Raw genomic sequence first — 16,856 nt, forward strand, 5'->3', positions numbered from 1 at the left:
GTTTGTCCGGGAAAATCCATTAAAGGCTCATTATTAATGCCCTTTCGTGGAGGACTAGATCAAGATTTGAGGAAATTCTCTCTAGTTCTACTAATGATTTTATAGCCATATATATTTTTAAGACACTGTTAGGTGCCCTGCGGTGGGCTTGGGGAGAATCCTTGCATCCTGTTTTAGAATTATACTATATTTACTCCAGGAAGTGCCTTCCAGACATTGTTGGACTCCCATCATCCCTGACTACTAGCCATACTGGCATGGGTGAATGGGAGTTGTGGTCCAACTACATCTGGAATACACCACATTGGCTACCCCTACTTTACTCAGTAATGCCCCTAGACCTCTCACTGCCCATCCTCCTGTTTCTACATTGCTACTTCCCTCGTATTAAACAAATTGAGACCTTTTCCCCTGCCCCATTTCTCCCTCCTTTGGGGAAGGGCTGTAGCTTAGTGAGTGAGCGAGTGCTCTGCATGCAGAAAGTCTTGGGTTCAATCCCCAGCCTCCCCAGGTAGGGCTGGGAAGGGCTTCTGTCTGAAACCCTGGAGAGCTGCTGGCAGTCAGTGTAGACAGTACTGATGGGTAAAGGTAAAGGTGAGCTAGATAGACCAATGGTCTGATTCAGTATAAAGGAAGCTTCCTATTGTTATAAGAAAAAAACCTGCCCCTTTTCCCTTATGGGTATCCAAGAGGCCGTACAGAGTCCTTAAGTAGGTTCCCTATTGGAAGGAGAAAATAACAGAGGCCAACCAGAGAATATTAAGAAGCAAAGCAGCTTAATAAGCCTGATCTTTATTAAACTGTTGCAACAGGGTCCCCCACTCACCCCACACAGGGAGGGAGCAGAGGAACCCCAAACAATGGTGTGCAAGCCCTCATATAGACTTTTGAAATTGCCCACCCTGTAGCTCAAGACCACCTCCAAAAGCATCAAACCTCACAGAAGGAGGCGGTCTCCAACAGAAATACATGACAGGGGGCGGTCTACCACAGAAATCCTGTTTGTCAGGATACCTGACAGTGGTCACTGATTACTCCACCTGGGCAGCCTGGCCATTCCTTCTGAGATGCTAAATACTTAGTTCCTGAATCCAGGTCACAGGCTCACCCTATTCATACACAAATATGCCCTTAATACAGAATTTGAGCAAAGAGGCAATGGGGAGGCTTTCCCATTTTCTTCCTCACTGCAGAGAATATTTGAGGTCACTGGAAGAGTCAAAATGGTTTCAGGATTGCTCTCCTGTGCTATTTCAGACACGTGGTTTCTATACTTATGCACATGTTTGCCTTGTAAATTTATGGACATAAGATTTATATATATGAGACCTTATAATTCATATAGCACTATGTTCTTAAATTATGAGTCAAAATAGAAAAGTATACAGTGAAGCACCAGACCCATCTTTTAACGGCATGTCAAGACACACAACTTTTGTCAACTGCTACCCTCCAACATGCCTGTCTTCAAAGGGAAGACAGGCATGTCAGGCTCCCTAATACATATTTACCCCATTTGAGTTAACAGGAAAGCCAAAACGTTAAAACAGGTACAGGGTGGGGCTGGGCTCTGCCCCAAGTGTAAGATAAGCACTTACCATAAAACTCAAGTACAAGGCAGCCTTGTCTCTTGCTTTATATCAAGAGAGAAGAAAAACAAGGCTTTTCACTCCACGGCTAGGTAAATATTAACTCTGCTCTCGCATTCCAAGGTGGTTTAATTATAGCCGCACCCAATGGAGATCTGTGGTCGCTTACAGCCATTGGGACTCTGTAAAGCCGCACGGAAGACGTCAAGGGATATTAAATGTTAAACAGGGCGGCTTGCTGAGTGAAATGAAAATCGGCATGCAGGAGGAAAGAGCGAATAGAGGAAGCACTTCATACAGCTTGAACAGAACTATACTTGTCTAATAACAACGTAAGGAGAGCCTACAGGATCAGGCCCATGGCCTATCTTGTCCAGCATCCTGTTCTCACCCCCCTCCCTTTCCCCTATGAAAATAATACAGTAGTTTCATTTTAATTATTGTATATACCCTGGCTCCTATGTTTCAGTCAACATTCACTCGAGAGGCTTCTAACAATTAAGGCCTATCACAAAATAATACATGACCCCAGGGGGAAGGGAGACTGGGAGAAAGAGGAGAAAGATGGAGGGTGTTTGGGACAAATCTCACTTCAGGTTTCTTTGTTTCCTGCATTGAGTGTGTCCTACTTGCCTTGCCATACCTTGTTTGATTTGTTTATTCACCCGTTTTAAAATATCCTGGACACTCAAAATTAGGAGTTTGATGACTGCAGAGAGAAGGAGAGTTTGAGTTCTGCCTCCCTCACCCCAACACACACTTTACTGGTTTTGGGTGTCATGCTAAACCAGAGTTTAGTGTGACAAGAATGAACCAATTAACCTTGGGCTTCTGCACAACGTCTTGGGCTCTAGGCATCCTGCCCCATTAAGAAAAGCCCTTCTGGAGCTACTGCCCATAACATGAACTTGGCTTAGTACCCACAATTGTCCAGGGGCAAAGTTTTATTTAAAAGAGATTTTTCTCTCTCCAAATATCTCATTCCTTTCTGAACTTTTAAAACACTCTAAAGTCAAGTATTACATTTCTTTCAGAGCATATACAAGTGGCAAAAGGTTAATACTATCACAGTATGATCATTTCAGCGCCATTCCTCCCAAAGCCTCACCTGGATCTACCAATTTACTCTCTTGATAAAAGCTAAAAGCTGGTACTGTTTCCTATAAGGTAAAGGTAAACCGTTAGGTCCAGTTGTGGCCGACTCTGGGGTTGCGGCACTCAGCTCGCTTTATTGGCCAAGGGAGCCGGCGTACAGCTTCCGGGTCATGTGGCCAGCATGACTAAGCCGCTTCTGGCGAACCAGAGCAGCGCACGGAAACGCTGTTTACCTTCCCGCCGGAGCGGTACCTATTTATCTACTTGCACTTAACATGCTTTCAAACTGCTAGGTTGGCAGGAGCAGGGACTGAGCAACGGGAGCTCACCCTGTCGCGGGGATTCAAACCGCCAACCTTCTGATCGGCAAGTCCTAGGCTCCGTGGTTTAACCCACAGCGCCACCCGCATCCCTACTGTTTCCTATAGCACACAGCTATTTCCCCCCACAGTGATTTATTCCCATGGTCAGTGTTTGCACACTTCATATACAATTCTATCCAAACAGCAAATGTGGGGAAGGGGAGAAAAAAGGGGCTTAAGGCTGAAACTGGAGTCCAACAACATCTGGAGGGCCACAGGCTCCTCATTCTTGCAGTACAGTGTCCATCTGTGAGACTCAAAAGACAAGTTGAGTGGCATTTACTCCATTAATGTGACAGCGTCCACACCCTGGGGAATGACTTCCAACTAGCTGGCTGAACCAGCTGTAATGGGTGTAAACTGCCAGTGAGTTGGGGACTTCTCCTACATGTCAAGACAAGACTCCAGCAGATTGACTGGATGAGACCAATACGGGTCCAACAGTCAAGAAGGTGGTTTCTGCACGTGCTGTAGAGCAGTGTTTCCCAACCGGTGTTCCGCGGCACACTAGTGTGCCGTGAGACACCGGCTGGTGTGCCGTGGGAGGGAGGCGGGCGAGAGGCGGCAGCGAGAGGCGGCGGCGGCGAGGATCCGCGTCGAGCCGGGGGCGGCTCCGCGGTGGTGGTGCCGAGCGGCGGGGCAGCGCGCGCAAAAGGGAGGAGCGCGAGACAGCGGAGGAGGAGGAGGCCGGCATGTCCGGGCAGCAGCAGCAACAGCAGCAACTCCCGGCGACGGCTCCTCCTCCGCCCGCTATCGCAGCCGCCGCCGCCTCAGCTGCCCTCGCTCTGCTGCCTCCTCCCACCCCGGCAAGGGGGAGGGAAAAAACGTTCACTTTTGTGCGTCCCTCCCGGCGTGACGCTGCGCGCTGACGTCACGGGGCGGGGCTTTAATGGTGGTGTGCCGCGAGATTTTTTTCCGGTAAGCAGGTGTGCCGTTGCCCAAAAACGTTTGGGAAACACTGCTGTAGAGGGAAGTGAGAGGCAGGAGGGGCCCATCAACATGGGAAGGTAGTCCATCTAGGAGAAGGAAAACTCTGATCCTAAACCTCCACTATCTTGCAGGATATATTCAAGAGAAGAAAAGGCTAAGGAGTAAACGCCTACACAAATCTGGAGTGGAGTCCCTAAGACCATGGGTAGGCAAACTAAGGCCTGGGGACCAGATCCAGCCCAATAGCCTTCTAAATCCGGCCCATGGACGGTCCAGGAATCAGCGTGTTTTCACATGAGTAGAATGTGTGCTTTTATTTAAAATGCATCTCTGGGTTATTTGTGGGGCGTAGGAATTTGTTCATTTTTTTCACCCAAAATATAGTCTGGCTCCCCACAAGGTCTGAGGGACAGTGGACCGGCCCCCTGCTGAAAAAGTTTGCTGACCCCTGCGGCTAAGAGGGTTGGATGGTGCCTTGCATGACTTCTTTGAGCAACTCCTGCAACCAAGCTGATGCCAAATGTATTGCTCTGCTTTCCTTTGGACCATATCATTCTGATGGGGACTTTGTACCAGATTTTATCTTGTGAACAGACCTGATGAAGGGTGGTGTAATGGGAATTGGGGTTGCTTGTGCGTAAACTGCAAACTGCTCCAAGCTAGCCGTATAGCTAAAACTTTCCCTGGTTTGACAGCCCTTGAAACGCGACTGTCTTAGTCACTGGCAGCATCCGTCAGTGGGCGGGACCTAAATTTCTTCCAACATAAAAGTTGCTTGACTCCAAGTCTCCTCCTAGATTCTCTGCGTGGAAGCCTTCTGCGCAGCGTGGACGTGCCAAGCGGAGGTCCTGTGCTCTCTCCGCTGATTTCACTGAAAGAGTCTCTGAGCCTCCCCCTCCGCCTTACTCTCAGCTTCCCCTTTCTCCCTGGTGTCCCCTGGATTTCTTTCCCCCGTGGAAGCTCTCTCTCTCTCCTTGCTAGTTCCCTCCCCTGCATCACTGGAGCGACTTTCCTCTCCTCTTCCCTCTGATGGCAGTTCCCTGACAGGTGGTATATAGATCTCATAAAATAATAATAATCAGTGAGGCCAAGTGGGGAGTCTTGATGTTTGTGCAGCCCAGGACCTCCATACACACTGTCCAGACTTGCACCCCAGAGAAGTCACTTTGGTGCTGCTAACACAGCATTTTGACTTCACCCCCAGAGTTGCCCTCCATTGTATCTCAAGACAGATGCCAACAACATTTACTCTTTGAACAAGAGACATAGTTTAAAGAGACAGGTTTAAAATCCTTGGCTTCTCATACGCATAGCTGTTTCAAGACAATCTCATACGAACTCTAGTCTTCGGATGCAAGCAATCTACAGTGGTGCCCGGCAATACGAAATTAATTCATTCCGCGAGTTTTGTCGTCTTGCGATTTTTTTTGTCTTGCGAAGCACGGTGTCGGGAAAGTTTTGGAAAAGCTTCAAAAATCACCAAAGTCTTTAAAAACCTCAAAAAAGGCTACCACACCGCGTTCTATGAGTTGCTCCTCGAAGTCAAGTCGCAACTGTATTAACGGTGTTAAGAAAAGGGAAACAAACTTGCAAGACGTTTCCGTCTTGCGAAGCAAGCCCATAGGGAAAATCGTCTTGCGAAGCAGCTCAAAAAACAAAAAACCCTTTCGTCTAGCGAGTTTTTTGTCTTGCGAGGCATTCGTCTTGCGAGGTACCACTGTACTTAGGCCACTTCACAAATACTGATTTCTACCCTCTTCCCACTATGAAGCACTGCTCCTATGTCAACAGATAGCACGAGCGAAAATCCCTCTGCTTCCACTCTCAAGATCCCTCTTGACACAGTCTATGAGGAGAGTTTGAAACAGGGGCAGCTGTGTTCAGACCAATGCTGTGAATCCCCCAGAGGTACAAAGGGCTAATTTGTTGTTAGTGTCCGAGTTGAACATTTTCCACACATCAATACCCATGCTGACAGTGCAGATCTCACAGGCCCAGATGCAGATAATATGCCTCCACTCCATACAGAATAACAGTGGTACTGTTTTAGATCAAACCTATCCATTCTGAAAGAAATCAGCCCTGAGTGCTCACTGGAAGGACAGATCCTGAAGCTGAGGCTCCAATACTTTGGCCACCTCATGAGAAGAGAAGACTCCCTGGAAAAGACCCTGATGTTGGGAAAGATGGAGAGCACAAGGAGAAGGAGACGACAGAGGACGAGATGGTTGGACAGTGTTCTCAAAGCTACCAGCATGAGTTTGACCAAACTGCGGGAGGCAGTGGAAGACAGGAGTGCCTTGCGTGCTCTGGTCCATGGGGTCACGAAGAGTCAGACACGACTAAACGACTAAACAACAACAACTGTTTTAGGTAGGAATTGGCATGAACATGCTACTATCGCAGAGTAAACCTACATCAAATTAGAGTGGTACCTCAGGTTACATACGCTTTAGGTTACAGACTCCGCTAACCCAGAAATAGTGCTTCAGGTTAAGAACTTTGCTTCAGGATGAGAACAGAAATCGTGCTCCGGCGGCGCAGCTGCAGCAAGAGGCCCCATTAGCTAAAGTGGTGCTTTAAGAACAGTTTCAGGTTAAGAACAGACCTCCGGAACGAATTAAGTACTTAACCCGAGGTACCACTGTATACCTAGTAAAACATTCAAGTCTGTTTACAGCAAAGCAATCTATACAACTGACACACACTCACGCATCAAAAAAAAACCCCACACCAGGAACATGTCCTTTAACAGTGGTATTCTTCTGGTGTAATTTTATTTAAGCAAGCACAAATACACAGACAGAGCCGAAAGGGAAGGATATACCAGAGGATTCTTGCATGACAATCTGCAGGAGTCTGCAGCAATTTGAAATAGCCAGCAATACATGAAGTGGGGGCAGCTTTTCAGCTGCAATGAGGACAACCCTACTGTGGCATGCCCCCATTCAGTTGCCTACCGCGCACTAGTTAAGGTAACAGGATATTGCTGTACAAGCTGCAGAGATCCACAGTTTTAAAAGGCAAAGCACAGCAGCTGGATTGGCAAGCAACACAAAGGAACAACAAACAAGGAAGAACCAAGAGATATAATTAGCTGGAAGAGTAGCAGCCCAGGTCTAATACACGCTTGCAGCAGCTAGCGAAATGTTATGGAAGGCAGTACACAATAGTCACCATGGAGCAGCATCTTTTCTGGTGGCCGCCCATGGAAGGCAGAGCAACAACATGCTGCTTGTCAATGGCCAGCAGCGCCCTGTGATCATGTCAGTGGCCATGTTGGGTGCTGCTGGCCAGCAAAACAAACAAAGCAGCAACAGGATGATCGGTGCATAAAAAAAAAGTCCCTCAGCCAGCTGCTGCCACAAAACTGGCAGGCAGGAAAGCAATAGGTGAGCTCTGTGATTTCCCACCCCAATGCACAAGTTATTTTTAAACTAGCTGTTTGCCTACTGCTCCACGTGGCTGGCCAGCAGCAAAATAAAACAAATTAAGAGTGGATGCTGAACTTTCTCTTGCACTACTCCACACAATGCACACTTTCCAAAAACTACTCCATAGCTAGAGCAGCTGCCTATTGTTGCACCATGAGACCAGTGGGCAGTACAGTGGTACCTCAGGTTAAGTACTTAATTCATTCCGGAGGTCCGTACTTAACCTGAAACTGTGCTTAACCTGAAGCACCACTTTAGCTAATGGGGCCTCCTGCTGCTGGCGCGCTGCCGGAGCACGATTTCTGTTCTCATCCTGAAGCAAAGTTCTTAACCTGAAGCACTATTTCTGGGTTAGCGGAGTCTGTAACCTGAAGTGTATGTAACTCGAGGTACCACTGTAAAGCAGAGAGGACACAAAAAGGCCCAGCGTTTCTCTCTCCCTGCCTTTCAATAAGCCCTTCCACGGGTAGCAAAGCAAAAAGAAGACAAATGGGCACAGCCATACTTAGTTTCCCCCTTTTCAAAAAGTCCAAGGGCTGATGGGAGTTGTAGTTCATCTGGAGAGCACCGGGCTCGCAAAGGGTGAGCTAGTGTCCATGGAAAGATTTTTCTCTGTAGAGTGTTACTTTTATTTTGTTCTCTCCCCTTTCTAAGATCACTTCTCCTTCAGTCTCCTTTTGTACCTCACCTAGCAACTGCCCAAGCCTCCTTAGGAAGGTCGGCTTTTGCAAACATGAATTTACAGCAGTCTGATTGCTTTGTGCTTGTGCAACCATTTAAGCAGCAGACTAGAGAGTGCTTCCAATGATGAAGCTGCCACTATATATGAAAGCACTTTCCCAAACTCCCCACAGCTGAATCATCCCTTTCCCCCACTGAATTTAATGTTAGCACTCCACTCTTCCAGCCAACAGGGCTCATGTTTAGCATGTGGAAGACTTGAAATTGGGTACTGTTGCCTAGCACATCTGTAAGGATTTCTAAAATTGGAAATATAAAACGCAATTCTGTGTCTGAATACAGAAGTAAGCCTCACTGAGTTACTCCCAGGTAACCACATACAGAATTGCAGCTTATGGAACTGTCTCTCCTTCCTCAACTTCGGCAAGAACTAGAGATTCTAGTTTTTATCGCTTTTTAATTATTATTAATTATTATGTGGGAATATTAATAATAATTGAGGCTCCAATACTTTGGCCACATCATGAGAAAAGAAGACTCCCTCGAAAAAAAACCTGATGTTGGGAAAGATTTAGGGTACATGGAGAAGGGGACGACAGAGGACGAGATGGTTGGACAGTGTTCTCGAAGCTACCAGCATGAGTTTGACCAAACTGTGGGAGGCAGTGGAAGACAGAAGTGCCTGGCGTGCTCTGGTCCATGGGGTCACGAAGAGTCGGACACGACTAAACAACAACAACAACATTCTGTTGGGAGCTGCCCAGAGTGGCTGGGGAAACCCAGCCAAATGGGCAGGGTACAAATAATAAATTATTATTATTATATTATTATTGTACAACTTCAGCACCACTAATCTCTGCATTCTCCGCACTCCGAAAGACAGCGTTTTCCTGAACCTTCATTCAGCACCAAACTACTTGCACTTTAATCCTCTTAATTACATGCCATTGTACCTGGTATGTGCTCAAGACAATTTAGCCATGGATAATCTTAGTATATAGCCCTATCATTGCTTCTTAATATAGGAAGATTAAGACCCGGACAAATTAATTGCTCTCAAACAAGACAGAATAGTTTCTTCAGGGGAAAAGATTCTGAGGCAATGACCAGTCATCTAGTCGGAGAAAGGAGAGGGTTATTTCTGAAGGTCATTTCTGAAGGAGGGAACACAAGCAAGTTACTCTAGGGCTGGAGATCTAAAGGAAAATGGGCTCCATGTCATAGTCAAGGGCTATGGAGGGATTGTACTCAAGCCAAGGGAAGATCAGCTTGGCCCCATCTGTTTTTTAGAAAAGGAACAACTGCAAAGTGCTTTCCAGTTATGACAGGGTGGAAGGCAGGGAGGGCAACAGCTGGTGGAGCCAGAGACACTGAAGGGTACAAAACTAGAATCCATTGGCTGTGCCTATCTTCCTCCTTGCTAAGATCAACAAAAGCAACATTGACACTAAGGGAGAAGCTGATTGCCAGTGCTACCCCTGGACTGCTTAGAACAGTGATGGCCAAACTTGGCCCTCCAGCTGTTTTGGGACTACCACTCCCATCATTCCTAGCTAACAGGACCAATGGTCAGGGATGATGGGAACTGTAGTCCCCAAACAGCTGGGGGGGTCAAGTTTGGCCATCACTGGCTTAGAAGAAAGAAGTCAGCCAAGTTGGGGCTGCCTGAAGGCAGACTGAAATTGGCATGCTAGCCTCCACTGGGGCTTACTTTCCCTTCCTTGCAAGAAAGGGCATCTAGCTCCCACTGCCAGTTGTCCCTGGGACTACAGAACCGGGGGTAAAGGACACTCTGGTCCCATCCAGCAGCCAAGGAACAAGCAAAAACACCAGCAAAGGGAAGATCAGCTGGGCCTGAACCAAATACAAATACCCATACATAGCTTACGACTTCATTCTGGCCTTGAAGAACTAATCTCTACCATTTTCTTACACTCCTCTTTTCTTGTGCATCTTGTTTCTTTCAGTAGTGAGTCTGGTGAGGGCCTGTTTCTTATGCCTTTGTGAGCTGCTTTGGAGACAATTATCTGAAGAGCAAGAATGGGAAGAATGTAAGGAATAACCTAACAAACCCTTCCCAATGGGATAGTCAGTGTGATGAGCACTGGTTAATTTTGCTTTTACTGTAAATCAGAAGTTACTTATAGACGTACATAGATGGCAGTTAGAAACACATACAGGAGTATTCCTTGTTTGAGGTTGGGGTTCAAAAGTTTGTCCTGTATCAGGCAAGGTTGAAGGCTGCTGTCCAATTGATTAAAACATGCCTATATTGAACATGTCTTGATTCGTTGTCCAAACCATTTATCGTTACTGTCCAAGAAAAGTTAGCTTGAGAATGTTTTCGAATAGATCACATGAAAGTAGAAATTGGTATAATCCAAACTGACAGCGGATCTATGATTAAGTCATAGCCAGTGTCATTTCACTGTGCTCAAAGTGCTTCATGTTCTTTTCTTTTTTTACACAGGAAAGGTGTTCTGAACACACAAATTCTCCAACCTACTGTTTTAATCTGAGATAAAAGAATAGAACTATCCCAAATAGGATAGTTTGGTATGTGTGCTGGAAGAACTGCATCAAGGTAAGTACAGTGGTACCTCAAAAGACGAGTGCCTCGCAAGACGAAAAACTCGCAAGACGAAAGAGTTTTTCATTTTTTGAGTTGCTTCGCAAGACGAATTTCCCTATGGGCTTGCTTCGCAAGATGAAAACGTCTTGCAAGTTTGTTTCCTTTTTCCTATGGGAAACCGTGCTTCGCAAGACGAAAAAACTCGCAGAACGAATTAATTTCGTCTTGCGAGGCACCACTGTATTTCAATCACTATAACAATAATGTTTTTAGATGTATACAAGGTGTCTAAGAATTGTCTAGCAATCTCTGCTACATTAATCCTTTGTCTGAGAAACACGAACTCTTCATAATGTATTGCTAACATGTGGTTATGAAGTTTACTCAAAGACAGATCATTGACCCAGCTAGACAACTACTGTATCATCCATGCTAAGGCTGCCATCCTAGGCAATTCTTAAGTCTAACTACAGGCTAAACACACATACAATTATGCTGCTCTGCTACTGATCCTCTCTCCAAAAACTACAAACCAAGGCATACAGGCAACCACCTTGCTATCTTTCCTATTGCTAAGTGAAATGTGAAATGTATTCCCTGTGTGCTTTTGCAATACCAGGTTTCTGGGTTTTTTAAATTAAACACACACACACAGAAAAAGACATGATACCAAAATAATAAATACACTTTAAAAAGGAGGGGGAAATGCATACGCCAGCAGTGCAAAGGCTTAACAAGAAAGACCTGATGTCCATGTTATAACATCTGCCAGTAACAAAGGCAAAAAGAGGCCAACAAACTGCAAAATATCCAGATGTTGATATACCACCCCATAAGTGAACAAAAGTGTTAAGGGTTTTTTTTTTGTATTAGGGCAAAATGTCATGTCTTTTGAAGCCATTCACCAACTGTTAAATGGCTTCAGATGAACATCATTTAGGGACAATTCATATTCTGCAACACTAGAGCTTGTTTAGAATTGGGCTCCTTCATCTATATTTGTACTCCCTGAAGCAACCTTTTAAAAATATTGTTAAGTTACCAAAGCACAAACAAGACATTGATTTTGCCATCAAATGGTACATTTATCAGTTCATCAGTAAATATAACCAACAAGCACTATCCTTTCAGAAAATAAGTTCAGCCTGCCAAACGGTTCTCCCTGTCTTTCCTAGCCAAGTATCATCTTCAGATTAGAAGTTTATAACAACAGAGGCAGTGCTTTTTTTTCCTAGGGGGACGTAGGGGAACACATACCCCTAAACATTTTATGACTCTTTGTACTTTTGTCCATTTACTGTATTTATTTTTCCCGATTTGAACTATAAAATAGTGATTTTCTTGAGTCAAAATGAGAGTACAGTGGTGCCTCGCAAGACAAAAAGAATCCGTTCTGTGATTCTCTTCGTCTAGCGGTTTTTTCGTCTTGCAAAGCAAGCCCATTGAAGGATTAGCGGATTAGCGCTATTAGCGGCTTTTAGCGGTTTATCTGCTGAACGGATCAGCTGATAAGCGGCTTAGCAGCTTAGAAAAAGGGGGGGAAAGGGAAAAAAACCAGCAGGAACTCGCAAGACATTGTCGTCTTGCGAAGCAAGCCCATAGGAAATTCGTTTTGCGAAGCACCTCCAAAACGGAAAACTCTTTCGTCTAGCGAGTTTTCTGTCTTGCGAGGCATTCGTCTTGCGGGGCACCACTGTACGCCTAAACATTTTTTTTAAGAAAAAAAGCACTGAATAGGGGCACCAACACGAAACACTTAATCTTTAGGAGAAGCATGAGCCAGGTTATCAACTGGCCACAGTGTGAGACTCTTAATCATGTGGCCCTTTGACACAACTGATTGTGATTCATGTTCAATATATCTATCTGCGGAAACTCTAAATACACTAAAAAGCTGTGGTAGATGGATGTTCCGAGTGCAGATCCAGTGCACCTAATAATTTAGAGAAAAGACTCATTCAAGTAAAGCAATGCCAACTATTTCACTCAGACATGCAACACATGTAACTAGGTACATCTAATCCTGCCTAGAATTGCAGCAGTAACTCAGGTCACATTTTGCTTCCCCCATAGAATTTGGGGAGCTGTAGTTTGTTGAGGGTGCTGGGAATTGCAGTTCTATGAGGGGTAAACAAGTTTCCAGGATTGTTTGGGGAAAGCCATATGCTATAAATGTGCTTGAATGTATGTTGCGGGTGTGACCTCAGTCCTTTGCAAAAGAAATGCCTGAAGTCACATCAAATAATCCATTAAATTCCCTGTTGCAGGAGGCCACAGCCCACAGCCGAACGGTGAGATAGCATCATGATTATAAATAGCAGGTCAGTGCCACATACACAGCAGACCTTGAAACTCAGAACAAGCATGCCAGCTCCTCCCACAGTTTCCCAGAGCTGGTTTCAGAGTTCAAAACAGCATCAGACATCTGAATGATTAACAAGAGGATGACAGGAACCCAGCAGCCTATTTAGGTGGGAGTTGAGGAAAAAGCACAAGGCAACAGAGAGCCCAGACAGTCCTAAATTCTTTGTAAAAACGGGACAGGAATTGGAAAGTGGTAGGACCATTACAGAATGTTGCATCAGAGGGCTTTTAACCACATCCCAGCTAAGCAAAACATGCCACATGTATTAAATAGTTCTCTGGCATTAAAAAAGAAGAAAGGAAAATGGGTATGGAAGACTCTTGTGAGAATGAAACATCCTTGCTCCACGGTTCCTAAAGAAAGGCAGAACTCGGTAGCGGCTGCTCCCAAATCAAGAATCTCAAACCCATCATCAGCTAAGGCAGCTGCCACTCTTAATTGCATAATCCTAAACATGTTTATGGGAAGTAAGACCCTCTGACTTTAGTGTGACGCACAACTGCAGCCAAGTAAGTCAGATTTTACCGCTGATAGGGGCAGCCTTGAATCAGAGGAGGAGATAACACCACAACAGAGAATAAACAGCTGCAATATAAGAAATAAGCCTTGTAAAGCATCACTGTAGCTCCTATTCCCAAAGCAAACCTGGTATCTGCCCCAGCAGCTGCACTGAACCAATTTTCCTGGTCAGGAAGCAACTTGTGATCAGTGAAGACTAAGCCCAAATAGGAGACTGAGATAGAAGGAAAAGCTTTTTCCTCTGGCAGCCTACACAACTGCTGTCAGTAAAGGAGTGGCAGGAATCCTGGGCATCTGCCCTTCTATCTTCTATTAGCCTGGAGCAGAGTCTTTTGCTTTGCCAGCGCAGCAGAGAGCCACAGCCCTACAGAAGCCAAAAACAAACAAACGCAACAACCCTTTGCAAGTGAGTCAGGCATGAGCCATTGGCAAAGAGGGGAAGAGAGAACCCGGCAGACACAGCTTGGAAATCAGGGCTGAAGCAGTGACAGGGCTCGATCCCAGCAACCGTGTTTCACGGCCGGCACTCAACCTTGGAACATAGGGACAGACCGCAGTGCTCCTGAGCATGTGCAGAGTGTGATCGCCTTGCCCCTAAGGCTGGTGGGTGGTGGAGAAGGTGAAAGCGGGGGCTCCCAGATCAGAGACTGTTGCTTCCAGGCAGTCTCTCCTCTTGGCATTTCCCTCCCCCTTGCAAGCAGTCGCTGGCCCACCCGCCAGCAGGCAGACCACCCCTCTGAGGCCTACCCCCCCCCTTTGCGGCAGGGCCACCCCGCTGCTACAAAAACACTCTTGCCAGAGATTGGAGTGGGGCATATCCATTATGGAAACCAATCGCAGTATTCCGAAAAGGCAGAAAGAAAGGCAACCAAAGCTCCTACCTGCTGCTTTTTCAGGGACAGCTTCGTAGGATGGATGGCTAACCACGCATGCGCAAATGGCTCGCGCTATCACTTCCTCGCCGCCGGTGTGCCCCCCCCCCCCCTCCAACGAGGCGGCGCCGGCGGCCGTTCCCGACTGGAAGGAAAAACAAACCTCCTTCTAAGCTCCTCCCAATCCTGCCGCGGCCCCTTTAAATCCAACATGGCGCAGAACGCGCTTAGGGAGATCCTCCCTATCTCTACGGGCGCGGGGAGGGGGCGGGGCGTTTTCGGTCAGGTGACCGCGAAGAACCTAACCCGTCAAGCCTCGCCCGTTGAGTTTCCTTCGCAGAAACGAGGGAAAGGAGGAGTCCTGCCCCGTGTCTTCCATTCAGACGTTCGCTTCGTTGCTTTGCCCCTTATTTCCAAGGCCTTTCCAAATCCCTTCACTTTTTATTTTTTATTCAGTTTTTTATTTATGCTTTTCAAATTTATACATTTCATTAGCTTCACAATCAATATTTCAAAATTTGACTTCCTTCCCCCTCTTTTCTGCAGTTCCTAAAATTTATTTTTAATAACTTCTGCATATCCAAATTCATTTAACTTGCTCATTTATTTATCTACTGTAAATATATACTCTTATAAAACTGCAGGCTATTACATTAGTCCTGCCAATGTTTTTATCTGTTTACAATTTATCTGTAAATATTCAATAAACCATTTCCATTCTTTTATAAAAAGTTTGTTATCTTGATTTCTTATTCTTGCGGTAAGTTTCACCATTTCTGCAAATTCCATAAGTTTTTGTATCCATCCTTCCTTTCATGGGACTTTTGCTTCTTTCCACTTTGGGGCAAGTAACATTCTTGCTGCTTTAGTAACATACATAAATAAATTTCTATACAATTTAGGTAGTTCTGTCCCCATAATTACCATAATTTCTCTTAAGAAATGAAAAATGTTATTTATTTATTTATAATATTATTATGATTTATTTTCAAGAATGCAAAGCAAGGATGAAAGGAAAATGAAATAAACCACCACAGCAAGAGGAGCTGGTGAATAAGCAATAAGCGTTCTCACAGTTTTCCAAAATTATCTCCCCTGAATGAAAACGGCACTCTGCCCCTTCACTAGATTGATAATCCTATAGTTTTATTATTTTAATAGTATTTTTTAAAAAATGACAATAACGTACTACTCTTGCACGTATATACTGTGTTTCCTCCAAGAAGCTTGAGGAGGTGTGTGTGGTTCTCTCCCTCTTAGCTTACCCTCACAACAGCCAGGTGAGGTAGGCCAGGCAGAGAGAGAGAGAGAGAGAGAGAGAGAGAGAGAGAGAGAGAGAGAATGGATATACAGTACTGTAATGGAGATGCAAAAATTTGGATCACTATAAAAGATGCAGAGGGAAAGGACTAACAATAAGACCCACAAAGGGGAGGAGAGAAGTCCAGGAGATTCTTTGGAATCTTGTTTTTATATAGTATGTTGTTGTGTGAATGTAAATTTTAATATGGAAAATCAAATAAATTTAGAAAAGAGAGAGAGTGTGTGCTTCATGGCTGTGGGGTGGCAGTGGGGCTTGACCCTGGGCCTCCTTAGCCCTAACCTGGCATGCTAACAACTACACCAGGCAGTCTCTCCGGGATCAGCCCTCAATACCTTGCCAATCACCCTGAAAAGCTGCTTCTTGGGCTTGTCAGTTTCATCCCAAGCCTCCAAATCTTTTTGAGGTAGCAGCATTCATCAAGTGAATGCTTTCCTTGCACAGAGCTGGGGAAAAGTTTCGGCTGCCGAGTTTCTGCCTGCCTGTCCAGCAGCTTTAAAAGCGCAGGAGCTCAGCTGCCTGTGCAACTTTGGCAATCCAAGTCTCCTACATGAAAAATGAAGCAAGAGACATTATTCAGAGCCTAGCAAAAGCAATGACAAACCTAGACAGCATCTTAAAAAGCAGAGGCATCACCTTGCCAACAAAGGTCCGTATAGTTAAAGCTATGGTTTTCCCAGTAGTGATGTATGGAAGAGAGAACTGGACCATAAAGAAGGCTGATCGCTGAAGAATTGATGCTTTTGAATTATGGTGCTGGAGGAGACTCTTGAGAGTCCCGTGGACTGCAAGAAGATCAAACCTCTCCATTCTTAAGGAAATCAACCCTGAGTGCTCACTAGAAGGACAGATCATGAAGCTGAGGCTCCAATACTCTGGCCATTTCATGAGAAGAGAAGACTCCCTAGAAAAGCCCCTGATGTTGGGAAAGATGGAGGGCACAAGGAGAAGGGGACGACAGAGGATGAGATGGTTGGACAGTGTTCTTGTAGCTACCAGCATGAGTTTGACCAAACTGCGGGAGGCAGTGGAAGACAGGAGTGCCTGGCGTGCTCTGGTCCATGGGGTCACGAAGAGTCGGACACAACTAAACGACTAAACAACAGCTTTTCATTG

At 45.5% G+C, this 16,856-nt stretch overlaps 1 protein-coding gene across 6 annotated transcripts in view; it reads right to left on the reverse strand.

Moving 5' to 3' along the window:
- Nucleotides 1-14,686, reverse strand: part of KLC4 (kinesin light chain 4) — a 64,106-nt gene extending 49,420 nt beyond the window's left edge. For 5 of the 6 annotated variants that reach the window (XM_081188604.1, XM_081188603.1, XM_081188599.1 and 2 more), the window contains exon 1: nucleotides 14,429-14,576. The gene's annotated coding sequence lies outside the window, so the exon portion shown is untranslated. The other variant, XM_081188602.1, reaches the window with a different exon arrangement.
- Between the last annotated feature and the right edge of the window lie 2,170 nt (nucleotides 14,687-16,856).

This window comes from Podarcis bocagei (assembly GCF_964188305.1).
Source record: "Podarcis bocagei genome assembly, chromosome: 3".
In the NCBI taxonomy this organism is placed as follows: Eukaryota; Metazoa; Chordata; class Lepidosauria; order Squamata; family Lacertidae; genus Podarcis; species Podarcis bocagei.